Source organism: Gossypium hirsutum, chromosome A06, assembly GCF_007990345.1.
Source record: "Gossypium hirsutum isolate 1008001.06 chromosome A06, Gossypium_hirsutum_v2.1, whole genome shotgun sequence".
Taxonomy (NCBI): Eukaryota; Viridiplantae; Streptophyta; class Magnoliopsida; order Malvales; family Malvaceae; genus Gossypium; species Gossypium hirsutum.
The window spans coordinates 58,466,935-58,481,913 of NC_053429.1; the positions used below are offsets into that span (position 1 = coordinate 58,466,935).

General features: G+C 37.6%; 1 non-coding gene across 1 annotated transcript; it reads left to right on the forward strand.

The window, feature by feature from the left end:
- Positions 1-576: 576 nt before the first annotated feature.
- On the forward strand, positions 577-683 carry LOC121231212 (small nucleolar RNA R71). The gene has a single exon (XR_005929278.1). It is a non-coding gene; the product is annotated as a small nucleolar RNA R71 (small nucleolar RNA).
- Positions 684-14,979: the final 14,296 nt, after the last annotated feature.

Genomic DNA, 14,979 nt, shown 5'->3' on the forward strand with positions numbered 1-14,979 from the left:
CATAGAAATTATAAAAAAAATCAGTCAAAAACACATACCTATTTAGTCAAAACAAGTGTTGAAACCCTAGTTGGATGAGAGAGCTTTTCTTTCTTTTAATTTTCGGCAATGGTGAATGATAATGCCTTGATTTTCATGCTTTTGATTAATTTAATTAACATAATATACTAAATACCAATTTCGCCATTTTATTAAACCATTTAATAAACCATTATATTAAGGCCATAATTGTCCATTCATGCTTTCAATGGTCTAATTGCATCATAAGGACCTCTCCTTTAATAACACAAATCAATTAAGCACTTTAACAAACAGCAGCCAACTTTTACATTTTATGCAGTTAGATCCTTTTATTAAATTAAGCACACAAATGATCTAATTTTCATACTAAACTTTCACAGATGTAAATTCACATATTATAAGCACAGAAAATAATATTAAAATATTTTTATGACTCAGAATTGTGGTCCCGAAACCACTATTTCGACTAGGGTCTAAATCGGACTGTTACAAAAGTTATGTGTAAAAAGGATGTAAATAATATTGTAATTCATGGTAGATCACAACCAATCTTGTAAACCATGGTATGGACACTTGCATAACATTAATTTGAAGCACTCCCAAGCCTCGTATAATGACTCTCTTTCCAATTGTCAAAAATTTGTAATGTCCATCCGAAGTTTCATGGTCTTGCTCGATGGAAAATACTTTGCCAAAAACTTGCTCTGTAACCCCCTAGACCTGACCTAGACATTATAGCTAAATCTTGAAGATCACATTAGCCATGGTAATGGCACAGAAAATCATTTAACTATTTCTCTTGACTAACTTTGTTATTTAAAAATTATCATTTTGACTTGCTTGAGAAAAAGAAAATAGTATCTACATGTAATCTTTTGGAAAGAATTTGTCAAAATTGATTATCTTTAGAAAACTCTAGTTTCAAAGTTTTACAGAGAACATCATGTTTCAAAATTGTCGAAACAAAAAATATCTTAGCTAACTCTCTCTTGTTGATTTGAAATCAGAATTTGGACATGTCTTGTCAAATACCAATTTAATAAGAAAAAAATGTTGATTTTCCAGAAACAAAGTATGTCTTGTCAAATACCAATTTAATGAGAAAATAATGTTGAGTTTCCAGAAACAAAGTTTTATATTTGAAATATCAACATTGAGTTGAGTTGTCGCTTAGGTTGAAAAATCTAGTTTTTCTTACCAAGTTTATAAATCAATTTAAGTGATAGTTTTAAAAATTCAATCATGCATAATCATCCAAAAACCCAAATACCAAATGAAATGTCCTAAACCTTAGTCCAAAAGTAACAAAAAAAAATCCCAAAATACCAAGTATTAATGTATGATAATTTATTTGAGAAAAATATCCTCCATAAGCTGAGCCCATGTCCTAACCTCGATTATTATCTGAGGAAAATCAGAAACTCAAAGGGGTGAGCTTTTAAAGCCCAATGTGGTTCAATTTGCATAGAAACAGAAAATAAAACAGAAACTCATTCAGTATAATAGATCACATATTCAAAAATATACAGTAACAAAATCACATCTATCAATATGCATAGCAATGATATCGATGCAATGCTTTTTCAAAAACAATGCATATTTTCAGAAAACATTTCCTAGTCATCTTCGCTACACACCACAATGAGTTCCACAGAACTCGTCCATCCACTAACACACCAATTATGTTGACAAGTCACCTGATAATGCAGTCAAGCTACCAGATACAGAATCTTGTGGTCAAGCTACCATATATTGCCGTCAAGCTGCCAAATAAATATTATGGGTATACTGCCAATTAAGTCATCTCGGGTTCCCCGACAATGATGCCATCCTGGGTTGCCTGGCAATGATGTCTTACTAATATAAATATCCAATTAAACTGCAAAAACTTCCTTCGTACATTCATATCCCAACCCCATGCATGTGATATGGCATACAGAATAGAATATTCAGTAGGCATACTTTACATGCAAATCAAAATCAGTATAGCAGCATGCTTAACATGTGAATCAAAAATCAGAATAATAGCATGCTTAACATGTGAATCGGAATCAGAATAATAGCATGTTTAACATGCAAATCAGAATATTCAAATCAGTGGCATGTTTATTTTACATGCATATCCAATAATGAAATATATCATGTTACATGAGTATCAGGAAAACATATATGAACACGTGTAACAGAAAATCGCATAATCACATACATAATATCACATATCTGAAGTTTCAAAATCACTTACTTGGAATCCTTTTTAACGGATTTTATCAATACATCTAAATACTTAGTGTATTCATCCATTTTCACTTTTTAGATTTTTCTTAAACAGTTATTTAATTTTTTTACATTTTTATGATTAACAATGATACCATATATTTTAACAAGATAGATCCTCACACCAAATTTCACAAATTCCAAGGATAACAACTCCATTTCCAACTCTACAAGAGGAGATCGATTCTTGAGTCCTTAGGTATAAAAAAAATTCGTATCGCATTAGAATAAAGTTATTTTAATGAATAACTCTCATTTTAGTGATAAAGTAAAATACTTACCTACTCAACTGTCCAAAAAGCACTCTACCAAAAAGTGGGGTATGTATCCGAGATTTATGAATATCACTTCACGAATGCACAATAAACTGTAACGTTAGATCGTCCTAAAACAGGGAATCTTCAATACTTACACATTATCAAAAGGATAGGGGCTTAACAAATTCTGTAACACGCCTAACCTATATTGTGACAGCCCTAAATTGACCCTAGTCGGGAAGTGGTTTCGGGACCACAAAACCGAGTTAAGAAAATAATTAAAAGTTATATTCTGTGTTTATGAAGTGAGTAAATGCATGTGTGAAAGTCTCATGCATTAATTTGATCATCTTTATGTGAATTTATTTATATGGACTTATATGAAACTTTGTTGGAAAGTGAGAGGTTAATTTTACAATGGTCTAATAGTACATGCATTGAAAGGAGGGGTTTTGCATGTCAATTTACCCATGATAAACATGGTGGCCGGCCAAGGAAGGAATATGCTCCACTAATTCAAAAATTAAAATAATTTTGTATTAACAAAGGATTTAATAATTGATATTAAAGGAATTATAGTATGGAAGGAAATAATATAATGAGAAGTGGGAGGAGAAACCAAAGTGACTCATCCTTACTCCTCCATTGCCGAAACTAGAAGAAAGAAAGAAGAAAAACTCTTGTTGAATTTCGGCTAAGGTGTTTTGATACAAAAAGGTATGTTTTATGCCACTCTTGAAAATGCATGCATAATTTGGAGGTTTGGTTTAAAAGCTACTTGAATCTTGGATTGAAGTTAGGTTATTATGAGGGTTGAATTTCGGCCTAGGAGCTTAAAATTTTTAGTAGAAGTTTTGATGACATTAGATGGATAGTTAGGTTGGATGTGTTAAATTGTTAAGTGTTCTAGCTTGAAAGTTAAGGTTAATATGGCTTATGGGGTTGCCGAATCTAGTTTAGAGAGAAAGAAAAATATATGTATTCGGATGTGCTTCAAGGAATGACATTAGGGTAGCTAGAGTCTAAGAACTTTCGGTCAAGGACTATTGTGTGAGCAAATTCGGTATAGAGGTTTAATTGTTAAGTGCATTGTGTTTAATGTTTAAAGAATGGGTAGTAGCTAATTAAAGTTAAGAAGGCTGGAATTTCTTTTAAGGGAGGTGTGACCTTAACATGAACAAAATAGAATCAGCCTTAAGCTTGACTAAATGGTTCGGTTATTATTAGTTTAGAAGAAACCTATATGAAATGGTTGATATATGGTGAATTGGTAGTACTCTACTTGGGACAGCAGTAGTAAGGTGATTTTCGAAAATCGCCATAATTTGTAGGAGTTGAATTAGAAGCTGAGTGAATTATGTCATTAAAGCTTCAAGGGTCTATTTTCTTACAAAAGAAACTATAGAAACAAAGGAGTTACCGATCTAGAGATATTTGAAGTATTATGGGGCTGAGTCAAAATGACTGCTGGATTCCCTGTTCTGTTTTTAGAAAATCATTATAAATTGTACAAAAATGATTATAAGATAAAATTTATATGCTTAGACTCCTTAATGAGTCTAGTTTCAAATGAGATTAAATACAACACATTTGGAATTCTGTAAAGTGAGAAATTGGATTCGTAGTGAAGAGTGGTCAGAATAGTCAAACAGTGAAATAGGGGAAACTTTAAGAAAAATCTGGTATTGATTGGCCAAGCCTAAAATTCTGAAAAATTTATGGATGGAAGATATACGAGTCTATATTCAGGGAAAATTAACGGCAAGTGATTTGGAGTTTAGTAGCTCCAGTTATAAGTAATTTAGTAACTACTGCTCAGGAAAACAGCTCGTAGTGAATATGTGATTTTGTTGTAAACATTAATGAAAGTTTGCCGATGAATTATTTATTGATTAATATAAAGCTTGCTATAATCTATGTGTGTGAAAGTCGGATCAATATATATAATATTATTCGGAAAGTAATATTTGAATAGTCGATTAATGACTATTTTAATTTTTGTTGAACTTAAGCTCAAGAGCAAAGGGGAACTAGATCCGATAAAGGGAAGGAAAAAGTAATTGAATAGCCGTTGAAGTCGTTCGACGACATTTGAGGTAAGTCTTCGAGTAATGACCCTACTTGAATTATATTGAAATGGTTAGTCATATTATGACGGATAGTCGAATGTGCATAGAGACTATGTTATAAAGCCAATTGAAATCATGCTCTTTGTGTGTGGCTATCGAGCCGAAATTTGAAAGATTTAATAAATGTTTTGTGTTTGAGCCTTAGTAACGAAGAAATGATATGGATGTGTTATGATTATTGATATATGTGTGCATGAGCATTGGAATATATCCGGGCTATGACCCGAAGGCAATTATGCGAGTTGATATATCCGGGCTAAGACCCGAAGGCAATTATGCGAGTTGATATATCCGGCTATGACCGAAGGCAATTATGCGAGATAATATATCCGGCTATGACCCGAAGGCAATTATGCGAGTTGATATATCCGGGCTATGACCCGAAGGCAATTATGCGAGATAATATATCCGGGCTATGACCCGAAGGCAATTATGCGAGATGATATATCCGGGCTAAAACCCGAAGGCAATTATGCGAGATGATATATCCGGGCTAAGACCCGAAGGCAATTATGCGAGTTGATATGTCCGGGCTAAGACCCGAAGGCAAATGTGTTTGCGGTTGCATTCGGTTAAATACCGAAGAAACTTGGGTTGAATGTGAGCATTTTGTGCTGTAACTAATTTAATAATTATGCTTGACCAACCCGAATGATAAGGTATGTTTGCATGTGCATTGGAAAGTCGGTTTGTTTTAAATGGTATTCGTGCGATCGGCTAACGAATTCTCGGCTTTTATAAAGGTTGATACCTTGTGTACCTATGTGGGTGAAGTGTGAAGTAAGTATGAGTATGAGAATGTGTGTTAATAAAGTGATTTAGTTAACTATGTGAATGTAATACTGTAGTCAAAGCCGATTTCATTACTTGAGACTTACTAAGCTTTAAATGCTTACCCGGTTGCTTTGGCTCTCTGTTTTATAGATTTTGTTCGTTAGCTATCGGATTCGGGATCAGCGAAGTCGAAGTCATCTACACTATCAAGCTCTTTTGGTACTCCTTTAGTTGAACTCTGGATATGGCATGTATAGGACTACCCCCTATTGTTTAAGTTCTTTTGTGATGTATGTGTGTAAAGCCATGCGAAAATGGCTTGTAAAAGTGGAGTATGGCATTAGACCATTTGTGTGTATGTATGTATATATATGGTTTCATGATGTGACTATGGTTTGAAATGGAAGTGTTGGGCTAATGATCAGCCATTGGAATGGCTAAATATGATCACATGTGGACCTATGTAGGGCAAAATTCTAGTTGGTCCATGGTGACCACAAAATAGGTAAAGTTTATCTTGAAAACAGATTTTGACAGCAACAGTGGTGTAGAATTGAAAAATCACATAAATTCGTAGGAGTGGAATTAAATAGTGAATAAATTATGTAATCAAACCTTGATGAATCTACTTTCATATGGAAGTAACGAAACAATTATAGGAACAGTACAGAAAGAGATATTCCGGTTCTTGTGGAACAGGGCCAGAACAGTTTCTGGATTCACTGTTCCGCCTTTGGAAATTCACTATAAATTGACCAGAGATAATTAGGGGTCATACCATATATGTATGGATTCCTCTCTGAGTCTAGTTTCCATAGAAACAAACGGCATCAGTATTGAAGCTCTGTGCAGAGAGATATCCCAGTCGTAATGGGAAAAGGTCAGTGTAGTCGACCCCTGTAACATGGGAGACTTTGACTAATAAACTGTACTAGTTGGCCCAACCAAAATTCTAGAAAAAAATCCATAGGTGGGGACATGAGTCTAGTTTCAGGGAAAAATCACAAAACTGATTTTTGAGTTGTGAAACTCAAGATATGATTTTTGAAGCGACTAGTACTCAGACTGGGCAGTGTCTGGAAAAATTTTTTTCAAAGTTTGTTAACATCTCGTGTCCGACTCCGGTGTCGGTCCCGGGTTCGGGGTGTTACAATTTAGTGGTATCAGAGCTACGGTTTAGTCGATTCTAGGACTACCGTAATGTGTTGGGGTCTAGCTATACATGCCATTTTATGTGATTAATTGATAGTGTGGTGATTTCTGACATTTGCAAATGTGTTTATTTATAGTAATGGATCCCGATCCCAACCGAGCGGTAGCTGATGATCTTGAGAGTGTAGCGCCTGCTCCCGCACAAGGGACAGCGCCGGTGGACTCTCAACCTAATGCGAGTAACCCGAACGATGAAGCTAGACAAGCTTTCTATAGCGTGATGAATGATTGGTTCAACCAATACATTCGAACTAATACGGCTGTTCCACAACCCCCATTCCCGACAAATACTACCCCCGCACCTACAATACCTCCGGTAACTGACCAAATAAGGTCAAATAAGCCCCCAGTTGACCGAATCCGAAAACATGGGGCTACTGAATTTAAAGCTACGGATAGCGACGATGCCGAGCGAGCTGAATTTTGGTTGGACAACACTATCCGGGTACTCGATGAGCTATCTTGTACACCCGATGAATGTCTAAAGTGTGCTATCTCCTTGCTACGTGATTCTGCCTACTATTGGTGGAGTACTCTGACTTCTGTCGTGCCCAGGGAGCAAGTAACTTGGGAGTTTTTCCAAACTGAGTTTCGGAAAAAGTATATCAGTCAGAGATTTGTTGATCAAAAACGGAAGGAATTTCTTGAGCTTAAGCAAGGTTCTATGTCAGTTACTGATTACGAGCGAAAATTTGTTAGACTTAGTAGATACGCTCGGGAATGTGTTTCGTCCGAGGCTGTTATGTGTAAACGCTTCGAAGATGGGCTGAATGAAGATATAAAAATGTTCGTTGGCATTCTTGAGATACGAGAGTTCGTAGTACTTGTCGAGCGAGCTTGTAAAGCCGAAGAGCTTAGAAAGGAAAAACAAAAAGTTGAGGTGGGAACCGGGGAGTTTCGTAAAAGATTCTCGGGAAAGTCTCATCAACAGGCATCGAAGAAATTTCGAGATGATGTGGGCCGGTCTAAAAGCACTTCGGGCCTTTTTAGACGAGATCGTGATCGACCCCCTGTGGGTACACGAGGCACTTCAGTCGCCAGTGTTGGGAATGAACGTCGAGGCCGAACGGAATGTCGACATTGCGGTAAATGGCATTTGGGGAGCTGTAGATTCCATGACCGCTCCTGTTACAAGTGCGGATCAGTGGACCACTTCATTAAAGATTGCCCGAGGCTGTCTGAACAGAATGTGAATCAGAGTGGGAGACCGGGTGCTACCACTGCTCGAGGTAGACCATCTAGAAATATGGGCAATGCTAGTGGTGGTCAGAGAGGATCTAGAGATGCTACGACCAGATCCGAGGCTAGTGCACCTGCTAGAGCATATGCTATACGTGCCCGCGAGGATGCTTCTTCGCCTGATGTTATTACCGGTACTTTTACTCTCTTTGATACTAATGTAATTGCTTTGATTGACCCCGGTTCTACTCATTCTTACATATGTGAAACCTTAGCATCCAGTAAGACTTTACCTATTGAGTCTACTGAGTTTGTAATTCGGGTGTCAAATCCCTTGGGTCGTTATGTACTTGTCGACAAAGTGTGTAAGAAATGTCCCCTAGCAATTCGAGGTTCCTGTTTTCCAGCGGACTTGATGCTTTTGCCGTTTGATGAATTTGATATTATCCTTGGGTTGGATTGGTTGACCGTGCATGATGCGGTTGTGAATTGCAAGAGCAAGACTATTGATTTGAGGTGCGCAAATAACGAAGTAGTCCGAATTGAGTCCGCGGACTTGGAGGGGATACCAGCTGTAATATCAGCAATGTTGGCACAGAAATATGTGAGAAAAGGGTGCGAAGCATACCTTGCATATGTGCTTGATGACAAAGAATTAGAAAAGAAACCCGAATCTGTGCCGGTGGTTTGTGAATACCCGGATGTTTTTCCTGAAGAATTGCCGGGTTTACCACCTGTTCGGGAGATAGAGTTTGGTATTGAGCTTATACCTGGGACTACGCCGATTTCGATAGCTCCGTATCGTATGGCACCAACTGAGTTAAAAGAGTTGAAAGCTCAGCTGCAAGAATTGACAGATAGAGGTTTCGCTCGGCCAAGTTTCTCACCTTGGGGTGCACCAGTATTGTTCGTGAAAAAGAAGGACGGAACCATGAGGTTGTGCATTGACTATCGTCAACTGAATAAAGTGACGATAAAGAATAAATACCCACTACCGCGTATCGATGATTTGTTTGATCAACTAAAGGGGGCCTCAGTGTTCTCAAAAATAGATTTGAGATCGGGTTATTATCAGTTGCGGATTCGAGATTCAGACGTACCCAAAACTGCTTTCAGAACGAGGTACGGTCACTACGAATTCTTAGTGATGCCGTTTGGGCTCACTAATGCCCCGGCAGTATTTATGGATTTGATGAATCGGATCTTCAGACCATATTTGGATCGGTTCGTAGTTGTGTTTATTGATGACATCTTGGTCTATTCAAGAGATGAGACCGAACATGCTGAGCACCTGAGACTAGTGTTGCAAATTTTACGGGATAAGCAGTTATATGCTAAGTTCAGTAAGTGTGAGTTCTGGTTAAGAGAGGTTAGCTTCTTGGGTCATGTGGTATCCGCGTCGGGTATTCGAGTTGACCCGAACAAAATTTCAGCCATACTTGACTGGAAACCTCCGAGAAATGTTACTGAAGTTCGGAGCTTTTTGGGGCTCGCCGGTTATTACCGACGATTTGTGAAAGGTTTCTCGATGATAGCCACACCAATGACGAAGCTACTTCAAAAGGATGTTAAGTTCGAGTGGACGGAGAAATGTCAGAAAAGTTTCGACCAACTGAAAACTCATTTGACTGAAGCTCCAATTTTGGTGCAACCCGAATCGGGTAAAGAGTTTGTCATCTATAGTGACGCATCCCTACTTGGGTTGGGTTGCGTATTGATGCAAGAAGGTCGAGTCGTGGCCTATGCGTCGAGACAATTGAAGCCACACGAGAGGAATTATCCGACCCATGATCTCGAACTAGCTGCCATCGTGTTTGCTTTAAAAATATGGCGACATTATCTGTTTGGTGAGAAGTGCCATGTATTTTCGGACCACAAAAGTCTCAAATATTTGATGACTCAACGAGACTTGAATCTGCGACAAGACGTTGGCTTGAGTTATTGAAAGATTACGAGCTTGTCATTGATTACCACCCGGGAAAGGCTAACGTGGTTGCAGACGCCTTAAGCCGGAAGTCATTGTTTGCTTGCGAGCGATGAACGTGCATTTGTCTGTTCTACCAGACAATGTGTTAGTAGCTGAATTAAAAGCTAAACCATTATTGACTCACCAAATTCGTGAAGCTCAGAAAGTCGATGATGAATTGGTTGCAAAACGGGCTGAGTGTTTTCCGAACGAGGGATCAGAGTTTCAAATTGACGACGATAATTGTTTGAGGTTCAGAAATCGGTTGTGTGTTCCAAGAATTCGGAACTCATTTCGATGATTCTGAACGAAGCCCATTGTAGCCGAATGTCAATTCACCCGGGGAGTACGAAAATGTACAACGATTTGAAACGTCAATTTTGGTGGCATGGTATGAAACGGGACATCTCTGACTTTGTTTCGAGATGTTTAATATGTCAACAAGTGAAAGCGGAACATCAAGTGCCTTCGGGATTACTCCAGCCGATCATGATACCCGAGTGGAAATGGGATCGAGTCACAATGGACTTTGTGTCCGGACTGCCTTTGTCAGCAAGTAAGAAGGATGCGATATGGGTTATTGTTGATAGACTGACTAAGTCGGCTCATTTCATCCCCGTACGTACGGATTTTTCATTGGAGAAACTAGCTGAATTGTACGTTTATCAAATTGTGAGATTACATGGGGTACCTGTTTCTATCGTGTCGGATAGAGATCCGAGATTCACCTCACGATTTTGGAAGAAATTGCAAGAAGCTCTGGGTACCAAGCTGCATTTTAGCACTGCTTTTCACCCCCAAACCGATGGTCAATCCGAGCGGATAATTCAGATACTTGAGGATATGTTGAGATGTTGCATCCTCGAGTTCAGTAGTTCATGGGAACGGTATTTACCTTTGATTGAATTCGCTTACAACAATAGTTTTCAATCAAGTATTAAGATGGCACCTTACGAGGCTTTGTACGGTCGTAAATGCCGTACACCATTGTTTTGGACCGAGCTCGGTGAAAGCAAAATTTTCGGAGTTGATTTGATTAGAGATGCGGAACAGAAAGTAAAGGTAATCCGTGAAAGTCTGAAGATAGCCACGGATCGTCAGAAGTCGTACGCAGATTTGAAACGAAAAGACATCGAGTATCAGGTGGGAGACAAAGTGTTCCTTAAGGTTTCACCTTGGAAAAGATACTCAGGTTTGGCCGTAAGGGCAAGTTGAGCCCAAGATTCATTGGGCCGTATGAAATATCCGAAAGAATTGGTCCAGTGGCATATAGATTGATTTTACCCCCAGAACTTGAAAGGATTCACAATGTTTTTCATGTTTCGATGCTTCGACGTTATAGATCCGATCCGTCACATGTGATTAATCCCTCGGAAGTTGAAATTCAATCTGACTTGAGTTATGAAGAAGAACCAATTCGCATCCTAGCTCGTGAAGTGAAAGAGTTGCGAAACAGAAGGGTTCCGTTAGTTAAGGTGTTATGGCTTAAACACGGGATCGAGGAAGCTACTTGGGAAACTGAGAGCTCGATGAAAGAACGATACCCAAACCTATTCACCGGTAAGTTTTCGGGACGAAAATTTCTTAAGTGGGGAGAGTTGTGACAGCCCTAAATTGACCCTAGTCGGAAGTGGTTTCGGGACCACAAACCGAGTTAAGAAAATAATTAAAAGTTATATTCTGTGTTTATGAAGTGAGTAATGCATGTGTGAAGTCTCATGCATTAATTTGATCATCTTTATGTGAATTTATTTATATGGACTTATATGAAACTTTGTTGGAAAGTGAGAGGTTAATTTTACAATGGTCTAATAGTACATGCATTGAAAGGAGGGGTTTTGCATGTCAATTTACCCATGATAAACATGGTGGCCGGCCAAGGAAGGAATATGCTCCACTAATTCAAAAATTAAAATAATTTTGTATTAACAAAGGATTTAATAATTGATATTAAAGGAATTATAGTATGGAAGGAAATAATATAATGAGAAGTGGGAGGAGAAACCAAAGTGACTCATCCTTACTCCTCCATTGCCGAAACTAGAAGAAAGAAAGAAGAAAAACTCTTGTTGAATTTCGGCTAAGGTGTTTTGATACAAAAAGGTATGTTTTATGCCACTCTTGAAATGTATGCATAATTTGGAGGTTTGGTTTAAAAGCTACTTGAATCTTGGATTGAAGTTAGGTTATTATGAGGGTTGAATTTCGGCCTAGGAGCTTAAATTTTAGTAGAAGTTTTGATGACATTAGATGGATAGTTAGGTTGGATGTGTTAAATTGTTAAGTGTTCTAGCTTGAAAGTTAAGGTTAATATGGCTTATGGGGTTGCCGAATCTAGTTTAGAGAGAAAGAAAATATATGTATTCGGATGTGCTTCAAGGAATGACATTAGGGTAGCTAGAGTCTAAGAACTTTCGGTCAAGGACTATTGTGTGAGCAATTCGGTATAGAGGTTTAATTGTTAAGTCATTGTGTTTAATGTTTAAGAATGGGTAGTAGCTAATTAAAGTTAAGAAGGCTGGAATTTCTTTAAGGGAGGTGTGACCTTAACATGAACAAAATAGATCAGCCTTAAGCTTGACTAAATGGTTCGGTTATTATTAGTTTAGAAGAAACCTATATGAATGGTTGATATATGGTGAATTGGTAGTACTCTACTTGGACAGCAGTAGTAAGGTGATTTCGAAATCGCCATAATTGTAGGAGTTGAATTAGAAGCTGAGTGAATTATGTCATTAAAGCTTCAAGGGTCTATTTTCTTACAAAAGAAACTATAGAAACAAAGGAGTTACCGATCTAGAGATATTTGAAGTATTATGGGGCTGAGTCAAAATGACTGCTGGATTCCCTGTTCTGTTTTAGAAAATCATTATAAATTGTACAAAAATGATTATAAGATAAAATTTATATGCTTAGACTCCTTAAGAGTCTAGTTCAAATGAGATTAAATACAACAACATTTGGAATTCTGTAAAGTGAGAAATTGGATTCGTAGTGAAGAGTGGTCAAATAGTCAAACAGTGAAATAGGGGAAACTTTAAGAAAAATCTGGTATTGATTGGCCAAGCCTAAAATTCTGAAAAATTTATGGATGGAAGATATACGAGTCTATATTCAGGGAAAATTAACGGCAAGTGATTGGAGTTTAGTAGCTCCAGTTATAAGTAATTTAGTAACTACTGCTCAGGAAAACAGCTCGTAGTGAATATGTATTTTGTTGTAAACATTAATGAAAGTTGCCGATGAATTATTTATTGATTAATAAAAGCTTGCTATAATCTATGTGTGTGAAAGTCGGATCAATATATATAATATTATTCGGAAAGTAATATTTGAATAGTCGATTAATGACTATTTTAATTTTTGTTGAACTTAAGCTCAAGAGCAAAGGGGAACTAGATCCGATAAAGGGAAGGAAAAAGTAATTGAATAGCCGTTGAGTCGTTCGACGACATTTGAGGTAAGTCTTCGAGTAATGACCCTACTTGAATTATATTGAAATGGTTAGTCATATTATGACGGATAGTCGAATGTGCATAGAGACTATGTTATAAAGCCAATTGAAATCATGCTCTTTGTGTGGCTATCGAGCCGAAATTTGAAAGATTTAATAAATGTTTGTGTTTGAGCCTTAGTAACGAAGAAATGATATGGATGTGTTATGATTATTGATATATGTGTGCATGAGCATTGGAATATATCCGGCTATGACCCGAAGGCAATTATGCGAGTTGATATATCCGGGCTAAGCCCGAAGCAATTATGCGAGTTGATATATCCGGGCTATGACCGAAGCAATTGCAGATAATATATCCGGGCTATGACCCGAAGGCAATTATGCGAGTTGATATATCCGGGCTATGACCCGAAGGCAATATGCGAGATAATATATCCGGGCTATGACCGAAGGCAATTATGCGAGATGATATATCCGGGCTAAAACCCGAAGGCAATTATGCGAGATGATATATCCGGGCTAAGACCCGAAGCAATTATGCGAGTTGATATGTCCGGGCTAAGACCCGAAGGCAAATGTGTTTGCGGTTGATTCGGTTAAATACCGAAGAAACTTGGGTTGAATGTGAGCATTTTGTGCTGTAACTAATTTAATAATTATGCTTGACCAACCCGAATGATAAGGTATGTTTGCATGTGCATGGAAAGTCGGTTTGTTTTAAATGGTATTCGTGCGATCGGCTAACGAATTCTCGGTTTTAAAGGTTGATACCTTGTGTACCTATGTGGGTGAAGTGTGAAGTAAGTATGATATGAGAATGGTGTTAATAAAGTGATTTAGTTAACTATTGATGTAATACTGTAGTCAAAGCCGATTTCATTACTTGAGACTTACTAACTTTAATGCTTACCCGGTTGCTTTGGCTCTCTGTTTTATAGATTTTGTTCGTTAGCTATCGGATCGGATCAGCGAAGTCGAAGTCATCTACACTATCAAGCTCTTTTGGTACTCCTTTAGTTGAACTCTGGATATGGCATGTATAGGACTACCCCCTATGTTTAAGTTCTTTTGTGATGTATGTGTGTAAAGCCATGCGAAAATGGCTTGTAAAAGTGGGGTATGCATTGACCATTGTGGTATGTATGTATATATATGTTTCATGATGTGACTATGGTTTGAAATGGAAGTGTTGGGCTAATGATCAGCCATTGGAATGGCTAAATATGATCACAGTGGACCTATGTAGGGCAAATCTAGTTGGCCATGTGACCACAAAATAGTAAAGTTATCTTGAAACAGATTTTGACAGCAACAGTGTGTAGAATTGAAAATCACTAAATCTAGAGTGGAATTAAATAATAAATTATGTAATCAACCTGATGAATCTACTTATATGGAAGTACAAACAATTATAGACAGTACAGAAAGAGATATTCGGTTCTTGTGGAACAGGGCCGAACAGTTTCTGGATTCACTTCCCTTTGGAAATTCACTATAAATTGACCAGAGATATTAGGTCATACCATATATGTATGATTTCTCTTTCTATTTCATAAAACAACGGCATCAGTATTGAACTCTGTGCAAAGAATATCCCAGTCGTAATGGGAAAGGTCAGTGTAGTCGACCCCTGTACATGGGACTTGACTAAAACTGTACTGTTGGCCCAACCAAAATTCTAGAAAAAATCCATGTACATGAGTCTAGTAT